Raw genomic sequence first — 22,303 nt, 5'->3', positions numbered from 1 at the left:
ACCACTTTTGATATCTGACTTCATAATTTTTCTTAGTCTATTTTTTGTCTTGAGATTCTCTTAATGGTTTCCTCAGCTTAGCAACCATTTTTAATTTTGATGAAGTCCTCCGCACCATTTTATTCTTTTATAAATCATGTGTTTGTTATCATATCTTAAAACTCTTTGCCTAATCCAAGGTCATGAAAATGTTTTCATGTTTTCCTCACAAAATTTTATAATTTTATATTTTACAATATAATCTAAGATACATAGCATGTGATTTTTATATAGAATGTGAGGTACAGTTCAAGTTTTTTTCTCTTTTTTTACAGATTTTATTTATTTATTTTTAGAGAGAGGAGGGACACAAACATCAATGTGTGGTTGTCTCTTGCATGCCCCCTACTGGGGACCTGGCCCACAACCCAGGCATGTGCCCTGACTGGGAATCGAACCACAGGTCAACATTCAGTTCACTGAGCCACACCAGCCAGGGCTCAAGTTTTTTCTTTAATATATTTTCAAGTATATCTATTTGTTTTAAAAAAAAACTATACTACTTGTCCAATAATTGCCTTTACAAACTCTTGTCAGAAAGTCAGTTGACCATATTTATATTCTATTTCTAGAATCTGTTCTAGATCTAATCTATATGTCTAGCCTTCTGCAAATGTCACATTTTATTTACTACTATAGCTTATTATAAAACTTAGAATCAAGTACTATGAGTTCTACAACCTCTTTTTTTCCTAAAATTATTTTGGTTATACTATGTCTTTTGCCTTTCTGTATACATTTTAGAACATCAGCAAAAAAACTTTGCTGGAATTTTTTTTGAGAATTTGCATTTAAAATATCTATCAATTTGGGAAAATTTGACACCTTTAGTATGTTGAGTCTTCAAATTCATGTATACCTTTATAATTATTTAGGTCTTCTTTTTTTCTTCTTCAGCATTTTGTAGTTATCAGCACGTCAGTGTGCAAAGGAAGCATATGTTTTGTTTGATTTATACCTACAAACTGTATTTTGAGGAGGAAAAGCAAAACATATTTAAAAATTACGTCCAGTTGTTGATTACTAATATATAGAAACATGACTGGATTTAATAGCTTACTCTTGCTTTTTCCACTTAGTTTTAAGAGCTATTTGGTAGAATTCTTACATTTTTCAATTTGGAAATCATATCTGCAATAGAAAGTTTTATTTTTTCTTTATACACTGTATATCTTTGGACATTAAGATGTCCATATAATCTAAAGCAATCTTAGATTCAAAACAACCCCTATTAAAATAGTTATGGCATAGTTTACAAATCTAGGATAAATATTCCAAAAATTTATATGGAACCAAAATACCTGGAATAGCCTCAGCAATCTGGAGGAAGAAGAACAGAGTTGGAGGTATTATGCTACCTGATATAACACTAGAGTAGAAAGCCACTGTAATCAAAACAGCCTGGTGCTAGCATAAGAACAGGCACATAGAACAATGGAACAGAACAGAGTCCAGAAATAAGCCCATGCCTTTATGGTCAGTTAACATGCAACAAAGGAAGCAGGAGCATACAATGGAGTAAAGACAGTCTCTTCAATAAATGGTGTTGGGAAAATTAGACAGGTACATGAAAAACTATAAAATTAGACCACCAGTTTGCACCACATACAAGAAAGTACTCAAAATAGATAAAAACTTAAATGTAAGTTACAAAACCACAAGAAATCTAGAAGGAAACATGGCACAAATATAAGGTGAAAAGGACATTGTGAATAGTGACTTGGGGATTACAAATAATGTTTACGAGAGTAAAATAGAGGTTACCAGATTTTAGGGTGAGGGGAAATGGGAAGATGTCAGTAAAGTGTTACAAAGTTTCGGTTACAAAAGAACGAGCTCTGGAGATCTAATACACAGCAGAGGGGTGATAGGTAGCAATACTGTACTGCAGACTTGAAATTTGTGAGAAAGCAAATCTTAATTGATTTTACTACACACACATAGTAACTATGAGAGGTGATGAAATGTTCATTACCTGGATTGTAGTAATTATTTCATAATGTGTATATATATCAAGTCATCAGGTTGAACAAAATATACACAATAAAAATAGTATGAAATGAATTCCCAAATTCATAATCTACAAATAATGATGACTGCACTTTGAATTACAGAGCAAAAAATTTATGGAATTTAAAAAATAAGTGCCTAGATGTTGCTGTGAGTGAACATCTTAGTGCCACTCAACACTCAAAACTATGAATGGCCTCTTCTGGAGATGCGCTGCATGTAATTGACACAATGATTCACAGAAACCGTGGGGGTTAAATATGCCAGGAGCTGCGTGGCATATTGTTCGACCACACTTGTGACTCTCAAATTGAAAGCACTAGAGACAGACACCCTGCTATAGGAATTGTTGAGTTATAAGAGTAAAGAAACAAGTCATTGATTATTATTGAAAAAATTCATAGATATGTTATTTTGTTATGTGGTCAATAAATGCAGAAATAACTCTCAAGAAAAAATCAAAGGGAATCCTAGCCAATTCATGTGGTCCAGTGCTAATGGGAGAATTCTTTTTAAAAATGAGCTATTGCATTTCTAAGTAGCCTCTTTTCAATGTTTAATGTTTTAGAAGTTGTTAAAAAAGGATTAGTACTGACAGAGTAGATATTAATAAAGTGGAGTAACTGTGATTTAGCATGAAAAACTAAAGATTAGTGACATATATACATATTCTACAGATTAAATGAATTAAGCTGTTAAATGTGCTTTTCTAAAATCGTTGTCAATTTCAAGTCAATTTTATCAGAAGAAAAATAAAATTTGAATAAGAGAAATGATATTTAATTAGTGGACATGTTTGTGTTGAACCTGAAAGGCAATGATTGATTCCCAGTCAGGGCACATGCCTGGGTTGTGGCCATCCCCGGCTGGGGGCATGCAAGAGGCAACCAAATAAATGATGGTTCCCTCCCTGTTTTTTCCTTCCCTTCCCCTCTCTTTAAATATAAATAAATAAGGTGTTTCAGAAAAAAAGGAAAAGTTAACATGACATTTATGTTTTGCACAGAGAACAAATTGTGTGAAATAACAAAAGTGTGTTCATCAGAGATTCCCGATGCTTTGTAATAGGTTACCAATGTCTGCATAGCTATAGTAAAATGGGATAATAATCTAAGAAAGCAGCCATTAAAAGAAAGTTCTAACTGGTTTCCAATGTCTTTATCCACTTATTTTTTTTTTCACACACAGGTAAATAAAAGAGATTATGACTTGCTCTTTTAAAACATGTTTTAAGTACTTGGTAACACTTTGGTGAAACATCTTTCTGTAATGGATTTAATAAACTATAAGCCCTGGGTTTATTACTGATAATTATTCTACCATTGCTGGCAAAATACACTTGTGGCTAATTCTATTTCAGCTTTAATCAACAGCCTTCTTGAAGATCAATATTCCTTTTATGTGTCTGATTTTCTGCTGCTGGGTAGGTGTGATTAATTAAGTTCAATGTTACATAATTTTAGTTAATGGATTTAAAACAGGACAAATTCAGGTCAGCATTTAGACAGTGGTTTCACATTTCAAAGGTTAGTATTAATAGATTTCAGTTACTATAATAAAATTAGTCAGTAATATCAAAAAGTCATCCCTTGTCCCTTCTTAACCATGTGACAAGAAATGTTCTCAGTAGGGGAGGAAATTGGAACAACTGCAATAGCATAAACAATAAAACATTAAAAAATAAAAATTAAAAAACAACAACAACAAAAGAAGTGTTCTCAATATATGCATGCTTATCTCAACTGCTAAGCCAGTGATTACATAATGGAGATGATTATATATTTGTGCCCACACTTATCTGAACTACTGAACAATCTGAACTCTTTCAATTATATATTTTGTTCCTGTTATTTAAAACAATATGGCTGTTTTTTATATACACATGATATATGTACTGTGTAACTCTTAAATAATGTAGCCTTGTAACTTGAGATAATTAGGGTAAAGACCAGACTTTATTAATAGAAATTAAGCTATAAAATATTTGAGAAGGGATATAGTTTCATTACCTTTTTGCATATTTCAAATAATGTTCATCACTGCATCTCCAGACACTGGATTAAATGAGAATAGCTTTTAAATTATATGTAATGTTGCTAAGGCATTATGAGTATTTAAAACATTTTGTTCTTCAAAAGTGGGCTAATTTTTCACAAGATTTTATGAAAACCATTAATTTATATGCTATACTTATTTCTTCAAATAGTAATGAAGTAATAATAGTAACTAAAACACTCAAAGAGTACACATAGTATGTCAGGTTCTTCCAAGAGCCTTACATATATTTACTTATTTATTCCTCACGACAATGCTATGAGACGGGCACACCATTTATGTTCATTCTACGGTTGAAAAAGTTGAGGCGCAGAAGCCCTTTGAACAAACCTGACATTGTTGCTAAGCCTTAAGCTCATAGGGTCTTGTCCATGATCATGAAATCTTCAAGTCCAGATCTTGCCAACGTTTTCATCTCCATGTCCACATATCATGCCTTATACTCGCTTATCAACCAGTCTTTAACATGTGAACATGAATTATTTCCTAACATGCATTCTGTGAAAGCAATTTGAAAAGAGAAAACAAAGTGAAATTAGAACAAGTTGTGGAAAGAGACTAAATAAGTAGCTGATGGAGAGCCACCTTGTCTTGTCCGGGTACCACGGAGGGCAGATTTGGAAACTTAAGTGGATAGACTTGGGGTCCAAAATCTTTGAAGAAGACACCCAGAAAAGAGCTTAGAATAAATAAGAAGAAAAGCGATGTAATTGTTTCTAAATATTAAACTTCAATGAATCAACATTAGTTATATGCAATTATTTAGAGAGCATAACACTTATCTTTATAAAACATAATTGCTGTGGAATTCCGTTGATAGTCATTTAAAGATAGCATTGGTTATTTATGATTACAAAATGTAAACTCAGGAACAACATGTACACTGTACGTGAAAAGATAGTAAAACCTTTTAAAATAATTAGAAATTTCATTTCATTTGGAGAAACTACCAAATATTAAATATCTGAAAAATCACAGAAATTAATTATAAATCTCAAAGATGTTGACTTTATTATAACAGGTACATAATTTATAGCCTCAGGACTATTGGAAATGCTTGTTTTTGTATATTCATTAACATTCTTATATTTGTTATGAATCCAATTCTATTTAGAATGTATCTATTCACACACTCACATGCATGAGAGTGTGTGAGAGAGTGAATTGAGGGGAAAAAGAGGGAGAGAACAAAAAACAAAAACATCAACTGAAGATAAACAGAACTTCTTTGTTTTTACACATGATTTCCTGAAAAAAAATGTAATTGGCTTGTTATTTGTGTATTCGTTCATTCCTCAGATATTTACTGATTGAGCTTTAAGTGACTTAAAAGTCCCCTGCCTGGACTATTTTGATTCGAACTCATTATTATTTTCTGCTGAAACTAGTAATCAGGATTCATGTAAAAAATTCCAATCCATTTATATAGATAAACAAGGAAAATTATTATACAATTGTTAGAAAGACATGGAAGAAAACACTGTTTGAGCTAGTTGGTATTGCTATGGTTTGCTTTGTTGAAAGTATTTGAGAGAGAACGATGGGTGCCACCTCTAGGTGGAAGAAAAGCTGGTGTTTCCCTTCTACCTCTGGCTGGTGAGGTCCCAGAGAAGGGCTGCTTCTCCAGTCTCTGCGCCAAAGTGAAGAATACGTGAAGGCGTGGAGCAGGGCCATAGAGCATGCATAGTAGGCGTGTTACTTGAGGGAGAAACGAACTTTGTAAATCACTGAGATATAGACATTTGTTTGTGCAGCCGCTTAACTTAGCCCACATTAACACATTTATTCCTTAATATGCTAAAAAGTCGTACTTCTTTTTAGAGCATAAAATAAAAATATTCCAGAATATTGATTAAAATTATCAAGTGATGACAAATATTCTCTGAGAAGCTTTCATGACACTGACCTTAAAGTTATTTTGTGACTGACTGTAGAAGAAATGCCCAGACATTTATTGTCTATGAAATTGTCTTGAGATCCTTGGCCATCTTAAACAGTGCAGACCAGCGACCCAGTACAAATATGTTCTCTTGATCTTGATAAGGGAATTTGAACAGACAGGAGGTTAAATGCAAGGGAAAGGCCACCATTGGGGGAAAATAAACTGGAACAAGAAAATATAAAAAGCATCAATAAAAAGAAATCAAATAATACCACTCACATATTGATGATGGCTAACTGCAACAAAAATACAGATAAATATTTTATGCATCCCATCCCTTGCCCTAGACTCTCACTTAAATTTCGTTTGCATTAAATTTTCTGACAAACTTGCAATAAGGTTGCAAAACCCAACAAATACATATGTAAATGACAGAGAAAAAGCTGAGATTTAACATACTAGTCGCTTAACAGGGCTACCATATTTCTGAACATTCATTATGTAGACAAAACAGTGAGTAAGATTTTGCCTGAAAGACAAATAGATCACATTATATTTCAAGGAAAGGACATTTAAATAAATTGGAATTATTCTGAAAGTGCTAAAAGTAGTAAATTTTTCAGAGAGGTTGGAGTTTCTTTGGGATCCATAGTAATTTATGATTGATGATAGAAACATTATAGTGGGTATAAATTATGTAGAACCCCCTGTATTTTGATGAATTGTGTTTGACTAAACTCAGATAATTTTGACAGATCTGTACGTCTGAAGCTATTATAAATAGTTATTGCAAATATAAAATAATAAATATTAAACAGAAGATATTCATATATAAATGAAATAGAATTACTAATAAATTCAATCTGGAGAAGTAAACAGGAACAGTTTTAAGTGTAAAGTGACAACTTTTAAATTCCTACAAGGCTTTCTGCACATTTCGTCATAAGAGCATACCTGCTATATAAAAAACAAACACTCTGCAGAAGTTACGCGTGGTGCACTTAGTTTTGCTTGATATATGGTTATAAGAGTTTCAAAGTTTCTGTTTGCTGATTGCTGACTTTGAAACTAATTAACAAGAAAGACAGGGAAAACATATTATTGTTATAGTATATAAATTGAGCAAGGAGGCTCAATTATATTTATTTGACATTTTATTATTTTCCTATTTCAATATATGTGCTGATATTTTTAAATCTATAACATAATTTTGAAAATTATAAAGCTATGTATGAGTATTGCAGAAAATGTTGGAGTGAACGATAGATCAGATAGCGATATATCACTTACATTATTTCAAAGTTTAATATGGTACTAATGTGCCTGAAGTTTTGCCTCAGTGCGATTTAGTGGTAAGTGGCCTCTTTTTTATTGTCGTTATTTCAGACCTTCCTTTATGAACAGGTGCTAGAAGTTTATTGACTTTAAAAAAATCATTTTGTAAAGTTTCATTACAAATTAAAAATGAGTTATTAAAAATCTCAACTTGATCAGATATGAAACAATTTAAAAACCTTTAAAAGTGTACTGAGAAAAACCAGGGTTATTAAAAAAATGTCATTACCAAAAAAGAGACATCTTTAGATACAAACAACAAAGACCCCATGTTGCATAGATAATGCAGACAGTTCTAGATCTGGTCAACAGGCGGAAAGCAAGCACTTAAAGTCTTCAGGTCCAATCTTGTTTTCATTTCTTATTGCGGGAATTTCATATTCGTTTCTTCTTGTTGGATGACTAAACTGGATAATGGTGGGGGTGGTAAGCCGGCTTTTACTCAGCCCTGCCCTGCTCAGCTTGGGGAGTAGAATTCTCAGCTGGTGGATCAGCTGCTTTTGCGTCTTCGCGGTCTTGTGGTTTCTGGTAGTCAGTGTCAGTAACTGAATTTGCCGAGGTAGGGACATTGAGATAACTGCTGACCTCGGGTTTCAACTCTCTGATTTTCCTTATCTTCTTCATTGCCATCCTCTCTAGGCTGTCTTTGGTGCAGAGGGCCGCTGCGAAATTGTGGTCTGTAGCCCTGACACATATACTGTCCCACTGGTCTACCTTGTTCTCCTGAACCCTGGCTGTCAGCACCCTCCACACTTCTCCCTGCACAGGAGGGTTGGGATACTGTGGTGGAAGCCCACAGGGTCTCCACCTGCAGTAAGGTGGGAGCCAACACCTGTGGCTGCCACTCTCTCGGGCCTGGCCTTCCCGAGCACTCCCTGATCCCCTCCCCTCACTCTCACTGTTCTGGTAAATTCAGGGGTAATCGCGGTGAGGGCCTCAAGGACACGGGTAGCACGTCTATACGGGTTACTGTCTACTGCATGTTTACTGCCTTGCACTGGAACTCCATCCACCAGGGCTTGTGACATTTGCTGCTTCTGCGCCCTTTTCTCCTTCAACAGCGTCAGGCTGCAGTTTCTCCATCTCCTACACTGTGAAGGTACTTCCCGGACGATTATTCTTTATGGCAGTCTGGTGTACAAATACGTTTTCCTTGGTGTCATCCCTATTGCTGAAGCTATATCTGCTTTTTACATCAAACCATTTTACTGTTCCTAAAACCTTTGTTTTGACGTCCTTGTTCCAACTTGCAGGCGCCTCAGACACCAGGCCGCTCAGGCCTGGCTCGCTGCAGCCGTAGCCCACAGCTCTGGGCGTGGTGTGGATAGCTCTGAGGGTGGGAGCTGCAGGCAAATGCTCGCTCCCGGGTGCAGTGACGGAGACCAGGGCCCGGCTGCAGCCGCTGCGGCTCAGCCCAGGGAGGGATGGTAACCAGGCCAGAGGCGGTGTGGTTGCTCAGGGCTCTGTGAAGCCCGCTCTCCGCTCCCCTTACCGATTCAACCCGAACTCGGCCTCTTAGTTAAAGTAAAAAGCGTAGCTAAATGGGTCTTGACAAAACTGAGTCTTCCCCAACTGGCAAATCTCCATTTTCAATCTAACTAAAAATATGACCCAACAGATGGTGAGAGGCTTACACTGCCGTCTAAAGGCACCTCGCTAGTCACATCTTTAAACTGTAAAGACCATTCCAGATCGCTGCCTGGGATGTGGACTTTGATAGACTGGCCCTATTAGCTACTGAAAAGAGAAAAGTATAAATGGAAAATTGAAGGGGCAATAAATTATAAGACACCTTATTCTTACATACCCTTCGAATACCTTTGACACGGAAGGAAAACGAAGGTCTGTCACAACAGAACTTCCTATTATTGGGATGAAAACCCACGCATTTCTTCACTAACCATATCAGATGTCTCACCCTCTCTGCCGCACACCAGAGATACATAAAGACTACAGATGCCATTTGTGGAGTCCCTAATTTATTCTTTTTCTTCCACATATACCTTATTGAGGATGTAACTTACGGGATTGTTGGATAAACCACAAAATATCTATTAAGCTATGTATTTGTCATATAAAGATAGCATACAATTGAAAAGTATAACTACTATACATTTCTTTTTGTATCTTAATTCATCTTGACAGGTAAATGAAATGAGTTATAGTATTTATAGTACATGGATCTATAATAATTACATATCATTTAATATATATGTGAATAAAAATATACTTGATGAAATTATCTTTACCACTCTTTTTTAAGAGCCAAATACATTGCCTTGTAAACACTTTATTTTTAAACTCCCAGTGTCAAAGTATAATTGATGGCTTGTAAATCTTTTTTGTAAGGTTTTTGTGTATCTCAGGCCAAACTACCTGAAAATGAAGAGATAAACTTTTCGCTAAGGCATCCCTTCCATTTGTGAACACTAAGATGATAATGAAGAACAAGGAATAGCTGGTGCATCTTCATGCACTGTTTTTATTAGGTAGACACTGTCTCCAAAGTAAATTATGTCCACATTAGAGGTGATTTAAAACACTAAATTATCTCGTAGCCTTTCCTCCATAGACTTATTTATTGTGTGTCCTATTGATAGATAAAAGGCACAGTGGAGAAGGATAATTCATCTAGTAGTAGACTATCTCTACCACCAGTACAGAAAATGGCACTACTCATGATCCCCAAATTATCTCTTATTACCTATTCCAAGACACAGTCAGAGAAACAATTGCAATTACCTAGAAAGAGCAACTGTATTTAACAGCTCACTCGAGTGAACCCTAACTCTGCCCAGAGGGTTGTCATGTGGAAATCCCAGCAGATTCTGGTTTAAGTGAAATGTTCTGTTCTGGTATTTCACGCCAGGTAAAGCACAAATGGATATTTGCACTATAGTGATAGGAATGGGCCACTTTTTCCTCTCTGGTGATTTGAAATACTAGAGGCTACTAAATTATTTTTTCTTAATTGTCCTACTTAGCTCTCCCTGTGGGAGGAAAATAAAGTCTAATACAAAACAGTCATTAATGGAAAGTCTGTTACTTAAATGAAGGATGATTTATAAACTGCATTTTGCAAAATATGACATTAATCATTACTATAGGTTCTGCTGATTTCAATGACTACAGGAAATTGGGGTGACTGAGGAAAGGAACATCTATAATGAAGTGTAGGAATTCATGTAGGCATTTTAATCTCCAAGGTTGTCATCAAAACAAAATTGTATAAAATGTTTTTCATAAATGGGAAATTAAGCCTGAGATTTATAAAGAAATAAAGAGCAGAAAATCATTGATACATATTTGGGGGTACATCTGTACAAATACTGACTAAATAAAACAAAAATATTAATTTTATGTAGGGTTGAAATATACAAAACTAACATATGTAATAACTAATGTATAAATCAGATGAGGTTGCAACTGGAATTACAGTTCTTTCATTTTTAGGGGGCAATGATTAAAAGATACATTACTTTAGATTTTGACATTATAAGGGAGGCAAAGATTGAATAGTAAATTTACTTTTAGATTTTGAACATTTAAAATGTTCCATTGTAACCAATAAGTGCTTAGCATGTAAAATTCCCAATGCAGTTGAAGAAAACTATGGAATGTTAAAATCATTGAATATAAAAGAAGGTGGGACTAGAGAAAATAAATACACAGAAGGTAGAGTATATGGAAAATAGATTAAAATGATGGTATAAATTCAAATATAGTGAAATGCTTTCGTTACAGAATGAAATTTCAGAGAGAGAATAAAAGAAACCCAATAATGTATTATTTGCCAAAATCTATATTTAAAATAAGAATAAAAACCAGCTGAATGTAAAATGATGAAAAAGGCATGCCAAATAAAAATTTGCCAAAAGAATACTTTTAGTATCAATAAAATATGCTTCATATTTTACACGAGAAATAAGAAGGAGGTGCTAGAACCTGTCCCGTTTTCTCTGGGATCCATTCCTCACTCTCTCTGACTGTGCCCTTTGAGTGATGCAGGGGCCTGGCCCTTGCTGGCTCTGCCACCTGATCAAAGGATGGCATCGACAACAGACTGAGGTAAACAGAAGGGAAAGAATTAGGGTGTTTCGACCACTCTCTGTGTCTTGGGCTATGTGTCCCTCAGTGGTCCCTTCTTCCCTTAGTAGATGCTCTGGCTGGATAGATCCAGCCTGGGCCCTGGGCTCAGGTAACTGCAGCTCCTGCCTCTTACCCTCTAGTCTAGCATGGCCATGGCTTCCTCTATTGCTAATTCATAGGCTGCCTCAACATCCCCTGCTGGCCTCTCATCATTCCCATGTAACTTAATTCTTGGTTTTAAATTTTCTCTGAGTCACCTACTGTGGTTTCTGTCCTACTGACTGGACTTTGACTTCATATTGGGGATCACCATATGATGATGAAATATTTTTTCACCAGAAATGTATAAGGATACTAATGTAATATACACCTAACACCGTGACTTCAAAAGATATAAAAAAGGTAGAATTGCATATACAAGTAGGTAAGTTCACCATGATACCAAGATATATTAATAAACACCAACAATTTTTCTCAAATGCAACATTCTCCCAAGCTTATTAGCTGTGAATTCCTATTTCTTAACAAATTGTATAAAATCATCAATTATAAAACTTTTCTGCATGCATAATTTTCATTTGTGCTACTTGTCCTCACTATTTTTAAGTACATCTGGAATGTCTATTATGTGCTATTAGTAGGTACCTACGGGAGAAAGAAAAATAAAAACCCATTAACATTTCTAATTCAGTAGGAATACAGACAACTGACAACATCATGAAATAGAACCAGTACAATGGCAGAGACATGTATAAAGTGAAAAAAGAGGAAATTACCTGTGAAGGAAATTAAAACAAGATCTTGAAGAATAAAAGAAATTTGTATGAGGAGGATGTCAAAAGCATATTCATCAACTCCTTTATTTATATATTCAATCTTGATCATAGATTTTTCTTGCCAGCCACAATTTCTGGCACTGAGCATATATAACTCTGAAATACAGTGGTTGATCTTACAGAGTTCATAATCTGGGGAAACAGAAGATTAAAGAAAAACCCACTGCTAGGCTGAGGAAAGGGAAGCTAAATAAATTTCTTATAAGAGGTGATTGAATAAGGAGGCTTTTGAAAAATTAAGCAAAGAGATTATCAGAACAGTGAGCACAGTGAAACTAGTGGACAAGGGTGGGAACACTGTTTCAAGGGGTCAGAAAATATCTCTTCAAAGGAAAGCATCTCACCTTCCTTTCTTTTTCTCTCTCTCCCTTCCTTCCTTCCTTCCTTCCTTCCTTCCTTCCTTCCTTCCTTCCTTCCTTCCTTCCTTCCTCTTTCTTTCAATGCCCACTTATATTCTACCATTCTTGAAAAATGAATCCATATTTTTAAACAAAAGTTTGCCTGGTGTGAGATTTTTTTGTCTGCACCTCTAAAGACATACTACTTTAAACATGTTGATGTTCTCGAAAAAGGTGATACTTAAGAATTTGAATTTTATATGTATTATTATCAATCAGGAAGATATCCTTCCAGTTTAACAAATATTTTTGGATTTCTGTTTGATTATTATCACTTAAAATAAAAGGGAAAGAGGAAGTAAACTTATTAAGCGTAGAAAAATTAGCTGTTAGTTTAATCCAGTTTGTTTATTGATACTTCTAGAAGAAATTGTGACTCAAAAAGAATATTATTTCCTTTAGGTAGAATTCTGTTTGTACTTCATGCTACTCTCTCTTCAATTCTCCTTTAGGCCACCAAGTGTTTCTTCAGCTCCTTCACAATATTCGACTTTCTGCTTGGGAAATGATATGGGTTATGCATTAAACCAGAGATATCAATCATTAATAAGATACATATTAAAACCTTTGTTTGTCTTAACACAAAGAAAGGAGTTTGGCAAAATTTCAGGCATCATTTTTTGTTGATCTGATGTAATATGCATCATACTTCATAAGCACAAATGGATAATGCTCTTTTATGGGACAAACTACATTCCTTTTTCCTCCAATACTTTACCCATTACCTGAAATCCTCTTCCATAAAAGAGCCAACATAATTCCTGTCACATTTTGTTCTAATTTGCTTTCTCCTTTTTCAGTGAACTTCGATGCTATCCAGAATCAGTAAATATTGTAAAGTCAAAATACTGAATTCTGAACACCTATAATCCACGTAGAACAGATGGTGAATTCCAGCAGGGCCAGAGAGGCATAATTCAAAAGTGGTACAGAAGACCTCACAATTTCTGAAATTATAAAGTAGTAGAAATCAAGTTTATCTTTAGCATCACTCCAATGAATGGCCTAATTTGCTAATAAAATTATCTGTAATTGAGATGAATATTTGATTTTTGTAAATTTATTAATTTGGACTTTTAATTTGCTTATTCAGCTTCCCCTCAGAACAAACCTTTATGTAGCCAAACTTGTCTTTTTTTTTACTGCAATTAGTTTTACATTTAAAAGAAGAGACATATAAAGTAATATGTATAGTTTCATATTCATTGTTCATTGTAATGAAAATTCCATAGATGACAACTTACTCAAAAATATTCCTAGATTATCAAAAAGTATCATTTACTACTTAAATTCATACCTCTAAACACCCTCCAATACCCTGCCCTGCAAATACTACTTTCTAGAAAGAAATTATCATTCACACCTTTCACTAAGAGCTGTGTCAAAGTATGCGATATTGCATTCCCCTTATACTTCACAAGAGACAGATTCAGTCAATCAAATAGTATGCTTAAAGTTTATTTTGTTGTTTTCTCAAGAATCTTGACACTTTAAGATTTTGAGACTCCTACTTTTTAAAAAAGTAGGATCTTTTCTACCTAAATATCATATTTTTGTATTGCATTTAGATAACTCAATAATATTTGCAAATGAACATTTTGTGCTTATAACTTGAAAGTATACAGAGCAAAGTGGCAAGAGCTAGTTTAATATTTTAATGTAAATTATTATTATGGCTTTGAGCAGATGCTAGATTCCCAAACAGGCTGGATCAATTCTGATTCACACCTCTACTATTCAACCCGGTGACTCCGCAGAGATGATCTTTTTCTCCTACAGCAAAGATAAACTTTTCCTAAAAATCTGAGACATTTAAGAAAAAAACAGTATTTCCAGGCCACACTTTCTTTCATTCAACATGAAAATGTTGTTAATGATTTCCATGATGCAGGGATAAAGACACTGTCTAATACATAAAACATAAAACAGAAAATTGACTTTGATCAGATAATAAAATATTTTCTATGAATATTTGTGATTTTCAGCATAAATCCTTATCCCTTATATTTGTACAGTATTTTAGCACTCACAAAGCACATTTATATGTCTTACTTTACCTGAAAACAAAGTATGAATTAGGCATTATTTCATTATTTTAAGTAAACACAGCTAGAGCCATGAGGTCTGTTGCCAAATTTCACAGGGAAAATTAACTCCAATAATAGGGCTGGAATCAGGTTTTTATATCCTCTGACATATTAACCCTACTGTTTCCTAGATATTACACCGTTAAAGAACAAGCCCTTTTTCATAAACAAAATATTTCTAAGATTGCAGACAATTATTTTTAAGAATGCATTACTACAGAAACCTTAAGGTGTTAATTGAGTTCCAATCTCTAAATATTTCTGGATCACAAACTTCTGGCCCCTAGCAAAAGGGTTGTGGTTTGTGTTCCAGCCCCAGCAGATTACCTAATTACTTGTTTTCTCAGTCTGCCCTCAGTCTGTCCATAATTCTACACTCCAAACACAGAGCAGATTTCTTTCTTAATTCCACAACACTCCTCAGTCCAAGCTGTAACTCTGCACTAACTTTAATGAAAGTTTGGAGATAGCAGGAAGACATTACAGCTCAGAAAAGAAAATGTTAGCAGCAGACAGGGGCCATAAATTCTCCCGGGTACCACAGAGGAGTCTGTACAGGGTGACTCTTTCTGGCTGTCAGATGGCAAGGACCAGTTTATCTCCCTCAGTGCTGATGTTCGCAAACTTTCTTCTAACTTCATCTCCTCCTGATTCCTGTAGTGATGAAGAAAAATATTATTTTCTACTTCCAGGCTCTTGCCCACCTTCACTTAAAATCTTAATAAACTGTAGAAATGCAAATAATCCACAATTAAGAAAGACTTTTAAATTATCGTGTGTAGTTTAGCTTGCATTACTCCATGACAGCATTCAGTTTTGCTTTTCTTTTGCAAAAACAAAATACCCATTAACATTTTCCCTTAATTTTAAAAATGTTTTTGCTTAAAGAGGCTTACGGACTATAGCTGACAGCTTTAAAATATTGTTTCCTTCCTCCCTGTGGAGAGACTGGCAGCTGATCCCCGAAGACACTCCCGCTGTTCTGGTCACACATTTACAGCATCGTTTACACTCAGGTGTATCATGTTAGCCAAGGACTGAGAGTAAAAGTAAAAATTCCACTTCTGGACAACACCCATAAAAGTAATTCGCGCATCATCATCCATGCTTTTCCCTTCTGTGGCTTCATGTGGAGAAGCGTGGCAACCTTGGGGGCCGCGGTGGCACAGCCACAGACAACAGCCAGGTCTGTCAATCATCACGCAGAGCAATTTCCTGTCCGCAGCAAAGGCACTGAACTGTTTTATAAAAATAAAGTTTTCTTATATGAAATGATAGAAGGCATTTTTCTTAAATATAATGTTATATTTTCTTAACAATTGCATTTAAGTTCTACCCTATTAAATTTCAAAAACATTAGGTCTTTCCTTAAAATATTTGTTTACATTGCTTTATGTTGCAGAGTCTTTGGCAGAGAACAGGTGCAAAGATGAAAGTGAGGAAGGACCCAGTCCTTCCTGAATAGGAATTTCCCTTTCCTGAGGTTGTTATCTCTGCTGGGCTTTGGGAGAGCTGGATGAAGTGGACCACTCCAAACTGCACTGATGCCGCCAACTTACCGGCTTCATGCCAGTGCTACCTGGCTTGGGGCTGGTATTGACTGGCAACGGGAAAGCAGAAAAAGCTGTGGATCTTGGCTTCTGTTTTTTTTGGACTCAGCCTTCACATTCCCATAGGACATTCTCTTCTGTAATCCCCAGTGTCTTCCTCCAATTCTGTCCCCTTCACATGAGTCTGCCGCAGAAGATTTTTTCCTTCCAATTTTATTCTTATTTGGTGAAAATCTTCATTGACATTAGGTCTTGAGTTTTTCTGTAAACACTACATGTACTAAAAAACCTCATCTATTCTTTACTGTGTTGAGAAAGAAAGACAATGTATCTTGTTCCAAATTGTTTAATGAAAAATTATATAATAAGGAAAATATAAAATAACAACCCTCAATTCCTGGTAAAAGATGTGAACACCTGGTTAGGGCACAGAGATGTTAAGTGTTAAATAATGCTAAACAGTCCAGGGGAAGGCTCTGGCTCATATTAAATTTAGAGATATTTGAAATGGACAGAGTCTGAGCACAGACAGGAAAAAGAAGAAAAACAGTGAAGAGCAAATATTGGCAAGAGGTTAGAAGTCACACCTAAATGGGCAAAGTGTGCAATAAACAAGCCTGGAGAGAAGAGATACATGCCACTCTGCAAACAACTGCACACCTTTGATTGTGCTACTCTCCTAAGCTTTCTTCCTTCTCCTCATCAACCCCAAATCCTCTCAAAAGAAGTTCTGCTCCAGGTGCTTTATTTTCTGTCCACCTATTCACTTCTTAACTCCTTAATCAGCATATACAGGTTTTGTGAAAAGTCACAAACTCTGTGAAACAGAAATGGTTAAGAAATAGGCTTTGATGTCCTGAGGACATGTGTTTGAATCCAGACCCAGCTACTCAGCAAAGGACTAAAAAGGTTAATTAGTCCTGCCAAGCTGCCATGCCTCACTGGCGAAAGGAATAACATCATATGTAACTCTTGTGGTCATTATGATAATTAAATGAGATGAATGAAGGTAAGTTATTTATCACAATCATTATTACTGGTAAAAAAATAATGGCATTGTTATTCACTGACTCCAATCTCTTTTGGTTCCCGAGTCTTTCTCCTCTAGACCTCTCAGAAGCATTCAACAACAGTGCATTCCATGAGATCCTATGCCTGTTCCTGGCTGGGAGGTACTAGTATAAGCCGTAAGAAGTACACTCCTAGTTGTGACATTCATCATCTCCCATGAACCTATCTTTTTCAATATTATTTCATAAAAATAATCTTTATGAAATTTCACTTCTGTTCCATTAAACTTATTTCATCCTTCAGATATACATTTCAAATTCTCCAAGGGTTTTTCACCTCCTCATTCTAGTCTCTCTGCTTGGAATTACTCTGAATGCCATTGCTGTTATATTTTTCATAATAAGAGAGAAATTTCTATACATTAAAAAAGAATTTAATTGTATTATAGAATATTATTGTGCTTTATTTATCACAATCATAAGTGATTGGACAATTTCACACATTGCTTATTTTCGTTTTTTAACTTCATAGAAAGTGTCATCACCTTTTCCCATTAACTAACATTTTTATTTGGGATTATAAATATGCTTGAAACTAGAACAACTTGATTTGCATTTTCTCTAGGCAAAAAATATCAGAATCCTGATATGGACTGCTGTTTCTCAACAGAGGTGAGACAAATTAATCCAGCAAGTGACAATTCCTATGACATGTGTTATGCTTAGCTTGTCACTGGTAATTGAAACAGGAGGTAGAGTGGTTTTAAACTTTCCCGATAGCATATCGCTTTACAGTGGTTTGTCAATGTTTGCCTCTCTTCCTGCTTCCAAACAGTGCCTGACTCAGATAAGAAACCAAAGTTTAGTTTGAAAAAATATTGTGGATTAGTTAAGGTAGCAAAAGTGACAGAACAAAGATACAATCTGAGATAGTGAAACCTGCAATTTTTAGGATCACTTTTTATCTCCTCCCTCTTAACTTTAGGTATTTTGTGCGCATTTCCCCAAGACAAGTAGTTTTGTATCTCTTGCTTTGTGTTATCAGGTTCTGTTAAGTTTGCTATGAATTTATCAGGTAGGCATTAAGAAAACTTTTCTATATGCACGATCTCTAAAAATAAATACATTTACTAGAATATTTAACATAAATTAATAATTGGAATCTCCACTTCTTAGAATATTTGAGGTTAAATATGACTTATATCCTCTAAGATACCTATATCTATTTACATCTATATATCTATACATATGTATAGTAAATTTTTACTCCTTCTGTTCATTTATGTGATCTAAATAAGCATTTGTGTGTGTAAGATGGCATGAGATAAACTCTCACAAGGCATGTGTAAGTTCAGGTCTTCTGAGAAACAGATTTCAATATAGAAAAATACATTCAAATGATTTATTAGGGAAATGATGGTGAAGACAAATTAAAAGGGCAAGAGGGCAGGTGGTGCTTGAACAGACTGCGATGTAGCTCTGACCCTGTGAAAGAGAGAGGGAAGGAAGTTTAACGGGAGAGCCTTAGACTGCGCTTTGGCTCTATGGTGTTCAGCAAGGTTGTTGAGGAGTCTTCAAGGCAAAGTTGCCCATCAGAGGAGTCTTGTCTTCCAAGAAGGAGCCTTAGTATCCCTGCCATGTTTAGTCATCAGTGTGGAAAAATATCTTTGCACGAATATGTAAATACATCTCAAAATACAGCAGCTTGAGTTTCTGTCAGTTATGCTTTTAAATGTCAAAGATATCAATGAACATTTTTATGGCAGCCACAGAACTCAAATTCAAAACCTTATGTTAAAGAAAAAATAGAATTTATGCATAAACTTGCTCTTAAGTGAAGGGGTTATAAGAAAACATTGTCTTATTATTTATGATGTTTGTACCTTTATTGTTGTGTTTATTAGAATGTCCCCTTAGCTGTTTTTTTAAAATAGAAAATTAACATTAAAGTGCTTAAAATGAATGAATTCCTTATGCCTGTATATGAAAGTGACTGAGAAAAAGTTTGGGGGATCATAGTCGTAAATCACAAGAACTGCTTATAGAAGAAATTCAAAGGATAGATTGGAAGTAATATCAAACTGAGCTCTTTTATTGTATTATGCTATGGGGGGAAAAAGAGGAATATGAACATAGTGTAGCCTAAAAAATAGCAAAGTAGTCCAATAAATGGATCTGTGATAATTCCTGAAAAATAGTCAAGTCTTTCAAGAACTGTCATTCTTTACATACCATGTCAGATTCTTTGAAACTATCACCTAAGAAGACCACATTTTTAAAAGAATTGTTCACTTTAGAGGTCTTGAAGTTTCACTAAAGAGAGTTTAAATTTTGTTCTCCTTTAAAAACTGAAAGCTGTGATTTTTTTTTATTCTTATGTGAAATTTTATATTAGAATTTAGTGAATTAATGGAAAGTGAATAAAATTGAATAACTTTTCTACACATTCTCTGTTACATGTTTAAGTAGTTTATACATAAAATTTCCAAGGGAATCTAAGAAAAATACAATTAGTAACATTTGGCTAGTGAGAAAATGGTCACAATGATACTTAGAGGTAATATGATTATATTCTCGCCAAAGGTAGGCACACATTCTCTCAGTGACAAAGAAAGCTGTTGTTCCTACTAGAAGAGGTGAAAGGCACCGGGGGCTATCTTAGTATATTCTGGGCTCTTTGTGTTACAATGAAGATGCCCGTATGTACATGACACAATTAGCAATAGAGTTACTTGTCTTCTCCACATTAGCTATTTATGATTGACTAGAATCTTAGTCATCACACATTGGACTGAGCTGTTTGGAAGACTGTATCTACATCCCAACATTGCCACCGATACCAGTTGTGTGTAGTGCTCTGGGCCACTGGTGACGTTTTAAATGCTGATTGATCAGCTGGTGTGAACTGTTATTGCAAATCATGCACCTTTATGAAAAACTAACAATCAACGAAATGAAATTGTTCTCCTGTGAAAAGTGTGGATACCTATTCCTCGTGACTTTTCCTTAGTAATAGTTCTCCCCTGCCCCACCTGTTTTGAAGTGGCATTTGTTATAATGGTAAGCAGACCATTAACTAGGCATGAAGTGGGAGGTATTTGATGATTTTGCACTGTGAGTTTAATTTTGGGCACAATGTCCATTCTCTGTATGTACATATTTCCAAATGCTCCAAAGATGTTCCATACTGGGGAGCAGGTTGGGAGCACTTCCACTTTGAAAATACAGGTATACAAATCCAGGATGTAAATGATCAGTAATGAATCTTGAAGGTGATACTTCATCATTTAAATTTGGGAAATAATTTAAAAAGAAAGGTAGTGATATAATCGTGAACTACCACATAGATTTCATTTCTATCCTTGTTAACAAACTTGGTCAGTCTTAAGGGGAATTGGATGGATTTCAAGTAGAAACATTGTAGTTCAAAAAATGTCATTTTTCTAATTATAGTTAATAATAATAACTGAGATTTATCAAGATTCAGTGAGGTTGCAAGTCTTAGTCACTTTACATGCATATTCTGGTTCAATAATTAAGCAACTCTCTTATTTGGTCCACTTTCGGAGGTAGGAAGACCAATACAAATGTTGTCCAATGCCTTCTGTAAGATCCTGTGAGCAAGAGCAAAACGTCTACCCAGAGCCTGTATTCTCAAACGCAGCGTCCTTTGTTGCTTCTGAGAAAATGACCCCCACAGAGAATGTAACTCATGAATAAAATTAGACAATCAGTGTCTACACAACCGACTTTTAAGAATGTTTAGAGGAGATTCCTGAATTTGGTAAGAGATTATACAACATGGAGTTAAAAGTTTTGAAGGTTCTAAGTTTTAGGAATTTATTCCATTCAGTAACACGCTGTTACTGAGGACAAAAACCAAACTGAAAAAAGTTTGTTTCAGAGTAAAAGTACGAACTTACTTGATCAAGGCAATTATTGCTTAATCAATGCTATTAAGCATCATTAGCCATATTTTTATAATTTTTAAAAGCCTCTGGCTACACACCCGTTAGAATGGCCCAAACCCAGAACTCTAAAAATACCTAATGCTGATAAGGCTGTGGAGCAACAGGAATTCTTTATTTTTACCTGTGAAAATGTTAAAATGGTACAGCTGCTCTGAAAGACAGGTGGTTTCTTATGAAATTAAACATACTCTTACTATACAGCGATTATGCTCCCTGCTATTTACCAAAAGGAGTTGGAAGTATATGACCTCGCAGAAACCTGCACACAGATGTTTATAGAAGCGTTACTCATAATTGACAAAACTCGGAAGCTACCAAGATGCCATTTAGTAGCTGAACTAATAAATAAATTGTGATATGTTAGAAAATGGAATATTATTCAGCAATAAAAAACTCAGCTATCAAGCCATAAAAAGACATGAAAAACCTTAAATGTATATTATTTAGTGCAGGAAACCAATGTGAAAAGCTACATACTATATGTTTCAAACTATAGGACATTTGGAAAAGACATAACTATGAAGATAGTAAAGAGATTATTGGTTGCTAGGATCGAGAGGAAGGATGAATAGGCAGAGCACAGAGGATCTTTAAAGCAGTGAAAATCTCTGTCTGATACTATAATGATGGGTACCTGTCAGTATACATTTGTCCAAACCTTTAGATGTATGACAGGAAGAGGACCCTAATGTAAGCTCTGGACTTGCTGTGGTTATGATGTGTAACAAATGCACCACTCTGATGAGGAGTGTTGATATTGAGGAAGACATGCATGTGTAAGGACAAGAGATATGTGGGAAATTTCTGTACCTTCCTCTCAGTTTCACTGTAAACCTAAAACTTCTGGAAAAGGTAAAAATAAAAAACCACTTTGGAAATACTTGCTTTCAGGTGCTAAAGAGGAATAGCTACCTCTCTTGCTGCTTCTTTGTTTTGCTGAATCTCCACTTATTTTTCAGCTTTCTCCTAATTACTAGCATTCCTATCCCTCTTGGATGCAGTTTCTCACCCTGCCCACCACAGTGACACTAACCTGGTTCT

At 35.1% G+C, this 22,303-nt stretch overlaps 1 pseudogene; it reads right to left on the bottom strand.

Moving 5' to 3' along the window:
* Positions 1 to 7,759: 7,759 nt before the first annotated feature.
* The window catches only part of LOC112307483 (Y-box-binding protein 1 pseudogene), a 149,338-nt pseudogene continuing 134,794 nt past the window's right edge, over positions 7,760 to 22,303 (bottom strand).

Source organism: Desmodus rotundus, chromosome 1 (genome assembly GCF_022682495.2).
Source record: "Desmodus rotundus isolate HL8 chromosome 1, HLdesRot8A.1, whole genome shotgun sequence".
Lineage (NCBI taxonomy): Eukaryota > Metazoa > Chordata > Mammalia > Chiroptera > Phyllostomidae > Desmodus > Desmodus rotundus.
Note: the sequence above shows the minus strand (reverse complement) of the source record. Positions and strands in the feature narration are given on the sequence as shown.